The sequence below is a fragment of the Hyla sarda genome, chromosome 4, assembly GCF_029499605.1.
Source record: "Hyla sarda isolate aHylSar1 chromosome 4, aHylSar1.hap1, whole genome shotgun sequence".
NCBI classification, from domain to species: Eukaryota; Metazoa; Chordata; class Amphibia; order Anura; family Hylidae; genus Hyla; species Hyla sarda.
Genome location: NC_079192.1, coordinates 366,127,105 through 366,132,994, shown reverse-complemented (window position 1 = coordinate 366,132,994; position 5,890 = coordinate 366,127,105). Strand labels below are relative to the sequence as shown.

The window sequence follows — 5,890 nt, the reverse complement described above, 5'->3', positions numbered from 1 at the left end:
TTAGTGCTGCTTGCACGTTTAAGTTGAAAGCTAAATAAAGTATCTGTAAGGCTGGGTTCACACTACGTTTTTGCCATACTGTTTTCAATCCGTTTTTCTAAAGAAAACCATATTGTAAAAAAACGTATGGAACAGTATGGAAAAAAGTATGCGTTTTTAAACAGTATACTGTTTTTAAAAGTGCATACAGTTCCGTCAGTTTAAAAAAAAAAAACATAAGTTTTTGAAAATGATGTCCATTTTTAATGGGAGGGGTCTTGGGTGGGGACTTTAGGATTCAAATGCGCATGTGCAAAGTAAAAACGTATACGTTTTTCCCGTATGGAACCGTATACATGTGCGTTTCCCATTGACGTCCATGTTAAAAAACGTATGCGGTTGCAGTACGGTTTTTAAACCAGAGACAAAATCTTGGTCAACCACGGTTTTGACTCCGGTTTAAAAACCGTACTGCAACCGCATACGTTTTTTTTAACATGGACGTCAATGGGAAACGTACATGTATACGGTTCCATACGGGAAAAACGTATACGTTTTTACTTTGCACATGCGCATTTGAATCCTAAAGTCCCCACCCAAGACCCCTCCCATTAAAAATGGACAACATTTTCAAAAACTTATGTTTTTTTTTTTTATAAAAACTGATGGAACTGTATGCACTTTTAAAAACAGTATACTGTTTAAAAACTCATACGGTTTACTTTTTTCCATACTGTTCCATTCTTTTTTTGCCATACGGTTTTCTTTAGAAAAACAGATTGAAAACAGTATGGCAAAAACGTAGTGTGAACCCAGCCTAATATAGAACAAAAGACTGGACCCTCTGGGGATTATTAATATTGAGAAATTACCTATCCCTAGGCAGATTCACACATAACACTTGGCACTGTAACACCATTGTTTTAGATAATATTTTAAAATATTGCTGTCAACAAAAGTTCAGGAAAAATTTTATGCAAAAGTATTCCATTTATGACTTATTTATTAAAAACCTAGCATTTATTCTCTTATGAAACATTATTAAAAAGAAAATTGTTCAGTGTATTTTTCATCTTAAAACAATGGCATATTACCAAGATAAATAATCGCTTTTATATCTGGGGGTTCTTGACTTTTGGGATACCCTCTAATCTTCAGAATAAAGAGGCCCCAGCATTATGTTAACACTGTATTTCCTTCAAAGTTCCCTCTGCCCAGCAGTTGTTTGCCACCAGCTATGAAAGAATCTGCTGCACAGCCTTACTGTTTGTCATGAAATGGAACTGTGGTGCAGATCCACAATGGATGATTAAGTGTTCCACTGTGCATAGTAAAGCAGGTAAGGTGCTATAGTGTCATCATGACATCATGCCACGTCCCCTCCATTCATGTCTATGGGATGGGGCGTGTTGGCCGACACGCTCCTCCCATAGACTTGAATGGAGGGGCGTTGTGTGACATCACGAGGGGGCGCGACAGTGACGTCACGACCAATGCCTCAGGACGTTGGTTGAGAACACCGGGTGCTGCGGGAGATCGGGAGACCTTTGGATAGGGGATAAGATGTATAGGAGAGGAGTACCCCTTTAAACTAGAACTCCTGCTCCTTCATTCAGGCTTATGCAATTGCCAGAGTTCACAACATTTGCTTATATGAAAGAAAGACCCCCTTTTACCAGTTTAGTTTTAGGTCATTTTCTACTAGTAACTGGGTTTTCATCATCCTTTCCCTGCTAGTACACTTATTGTCCTGGTCTGGGAGAGAGGTAATGCTATTTTGCAAGTTTCTGATTCTACCACTCTTTCTCTGCTTTGGAAAAGCCTTAAAGGGGTACTCCAGTGAAAACCTTTTTTCTTTTAAATCAACTGGTGGCAGAAAAACATAAACATAAACATATTTGTAAATTACTTCTATAAAAAAAATCTTCATCCTTCCAGTACCTATTAGCTGCTGAATGCTACAGAGGAAATTCCTTTCTTTTTGGAACACTGATGACATCACGAGCACAGTGCTCTCTGCTGACGTCTCTGTCCATTTTAGCAACCATGCAAAGCAGATACATGCATAGCAGATGTATGCCTAAAGGCAGCATGGTGGCTCAGTGGTTAGCACTGCTGCCTTGCAATGCTGGGACTTGGGTTCAAATCTCACTAAGGACAACAATAAATAAAGAATAATTATTATTAGAATAACGACAGCAGAGAGAACTGTGCTTGTGATGTCATTAGAGAGCATTCCAAAAAGAAAATAATTTCCTCTGTAGTATTCAGCAGCTAATAAGTACAGGAAGGATTAAGATTTTTTAATAGAAGTAATTTACACATATGTTTAACTGTCTGCCACCAGTTGATTTAAAAGAAAAAATGTTTTCACTGGAGTACCCCTTTAAAACATGCAGATGTTTTTAGTTTGGAGGAATTTTCACTCTGGGAATTTATTTTCTTTAGCAAATATGGAAAGTAGGTAAAACATTGTTTGTTTGGATCACTTGTGAGACTCCTACACCCTCCTAAATAGAGTATTTTAACAAATGCCTACAGCTCCAATCGACCCTCCAATCCCAGGCAATAAACATCTTGTTGACTATATATACTCTTATCCTCTCTCACTGGAAATTCCTTTTATTGACTTAGCATACTTGTTTCAAAAAAAAATAAAAAATAAACATGGGCTATGCAGTTTTTATATCAGTGGATTTTTGTAAAACTGAAAAAAAAAATCTAGAATCACACATGCAGTGTTTAAGACATTTTTGAGCTACACTCAAAACGAAGGAAAAGTAGAAAAAATACCCATTTCTTATTCTTTTCTATATACCGTACTGCTGTGTTTGACTCACTAAAACAGTCATAAAAACTGTGTGTAATTTTAGCCTTTATCATTTTTTATCATTATTATTTCAGAATCTTGCAGCAACAACTTAGCAAAATGCTGAAATATAAAATCTCTCTTTGATGCCTTGAAACAGGCAAATGTTACCTATGACTGGTTATTTCCATTTGGCCTTGCTATTAGCAAAGAAGGGAGAACAATCACAGTACGTACTACTTTGGATTTGCAACAAGTCTGGGACAAGCTACAACTGGATCTAGTTGAAGTCACTTCTTGGAAGCTACCTCTCGATGATGACCTCAATCTCCCACCTTTGCCTGAACTAGACTCCTGATGCATAATGGGGAAATCCTAGTTGCCAAAAATAAAGAAACAGCTTCTCTGGGGACTTGACTGTGGATTAACTTCTACATTCTGTTCTTAGTATTATTACAGTACACATCGCCCTCTGGTATTGAGCACGGCCTTGCTGTTGTGTTGCTCTGTTGCCTAATCTTTCAGCTAACTCTTTGTCTGATGCTCTTGTTATCTTTGCAATGTTTGCTGTTTTTGAAACGTACGATACCCATAGTTAGGTCATGTTAGTATTGCTTATGGTTTTTCCATGTGTTGTCACACTGCATGCCTCATGTAGTATGTTTATTGTTGTACACAAACTGACAGAGACAAAATGACTACTGGACTACTTTTTTATACCCTAATTATGAAAAATGTAATTGTGTTTATCCTCAACTGTTAGTCAGTCATGTTTAACGCATCCACATATACATTTATCTGGTGTCAGGATGCCATTGTGGTTCTTGTGACCGTTTGCAGGGATCCTCCATTGTATGCAATTTTTGCTGGGGATCGCCCTTAGCAACGGTTTACAAGTGCAGGACCTCCGCCCCAGCAAAGGTGCACAACTGCACTTGGGGTTGAGTTTTCCTGCTATAACCATGTTCATATCCACAAAGAAAGTACACCAATTAGGTGAATGAATAAAACATAACTTTTACTTATAGATCAAAACATAAAATAAATCAAATATAAGGTTACCGTAATAACACCATCAGTGTGGGGGAATGGGGAAAAGGGTACAGGGGAATATCTAATCTTAGCTACCTACAATGGGCCCTTCCTAATATAGTGTGGATAGGGTAAGGGAATTAAAAGCAGATGGTGGCAGAACTCCAACGCGTTTCATCCTGTAATGTGCAGGACTCATCAGAGAGTAGATATAAATTGGTAATGCTATTAATATTCAAGATCTAATACCAATGAACAGTAACACATATAGAATAGAAAGCAATTTAGGTCAGTCAGGCACTGTCGTATGCAGTCAGTAATACGGTCAGGTGGTAAGGAATAGTGACAGGAAGGATGTAACATATAACATTACACAATAGGCACTGTTACACCAATGCAAAATCAGAATTATTAAATAATATAGAATGATATAGAATGAAATCCCAGGGGATCCAAATTCGAACCAAGATGTACAATATCCCTGAAAAATGATGATACAAATATTCAGTATATGATCCATAATGTATATATAAAAGTTAAACAGATAATAATAGAGCTTACCTAACAGATAAGTACTGGATGATTGTTGAAATAGTGATAAAAGGTGTAACAGTGCAATGAGAATGGTCTCTAAAGGTAGAAAAGAGAAATAATAAGGGTCAATACAAGATCAATGAATATGTGTCTTACCTATAGTCACTAAATTCTGGACCTGGTTGTACCGGATTAAGGTACAGATATAAACCCAAATGCAAAATGACTGAGAAAAGAAAAAAAGAAAATCCATAAGTAACGAAGAAGGAAAAAATAAAGAGAATAAGCCCCCATATTAAGTAATAGAATTACCTGCTAGTGGCTGAAGTGGATACTTCAAAGAGGTAGCAACCAGAAAACCACAATGCAGGTTGGTGAAATCACCTATAACCCAAGTGGGACTAAAGAGAGAGGTATATATGTGTAAAACACATATTAGAATTGACCCCATACAATAAAGAATAATGTAATACAAGATAAAAATAAGGAAGATGCAAATTACCTACTGGATGAGACAGTAGAGGATATCGCCGGTGATCCCTCCAGGTGGAGGACGCCACTGACATCTTACCCGGACCGGAAGTACAATGACTTCACGTCCGGCCGGTGGAACGCATATGCGTTCCACAATAGAAAAGATAGGGCCGAGATGTATAAAACCCCTGAGAACACCAAGGATGGTAAATGCGGCCTCAATTGGGGTCTTAGGAAGATGGTAAGTGAAGATAGATGATTGGACAACTAATACATTTCAGAAATCCAAAATTAAGAAGAAATTCCAAAAACGGAAAACCGGAAGTATCGACGACTTCAGGTCTATGGAACTCATATGCGTTCCACTCAGTCATAAATAGTGATTTTGAGCAGTAGACAGTCCAAAATGATAAAAAAAACAGATAGTGAAAAGATATTTCATGAACCAATAAAATATAGAAGGTCAGCCAATTATTATAATAAAGATGGAAATAATTAAGGATATATGATGCTACGATATAAATGGAAATTGGAGACAAATAAAAGCCATGAATTCATACAGAAGATCTAATATAAGGTAATTAATACATGATCAATAATGTAAAAGATGACATGATCAGTGATGTAAATGAGATCAGCAAATACAATATGTAAAAGAGAGTGACTCATTTAGGCCAGAGGGTGTCACGGTCTGTAGGCGGTAGATCCACCTATCCTCAACTTGCAGAAGTTTGGTATCAAAATTACCTCCCCATGGGTCCTTTTTGGAGGTTTCAATAACCTGGAAAGAGATATTAAGCAGACTATCTGGATGGAGAGTCAACATATGATTTGCTAGGGGTTTATCTCTCCTATGTTTAATGTCCCCTATATGTTCCAAGATACGCCTTCTCAGTTCTCTTTTTGTTTTGCCCACATATCCCAGGGGGCAAGGGCAGGTGGTTAGGTATATTACACCAATTGATTCACAGTTGGCATAATCAAAGTTTTTGAAAATGTGTTTATCCGTATATCTTTTGAATGATTTAGATACTTGTACAAAAGGACAAGCCTTACATGAAC

The 5,890-nt window shown here is 37.2% G+C and overlaps 1 long non-coding RNA gene across 1 annotated transcript; it reads right to left on the bottom strand.

Annotated features, from left to right (window-relative positions):
* Positions 1-3,729: 3,729 nt before the first annotated feature.
* Positions 3,730-4,909, bottom strand: LOC130267246 (uncharacterized). Its single transcript, XR_008843118.1, has 4 exons — positions 4,857-4,909; positions 4,667-4,755; positions 4,382-4,450; positions 3,730-4,301 (listed from the first exon to the last, which is right to left on the bottom strand). It is a non-coding gene; the product is annotated as an uncharacterized LOC130267246 (long non-coding RNA).
* Between the last annotated feature and the right edge of the window lie 981 nt (positions 4,910-5,890).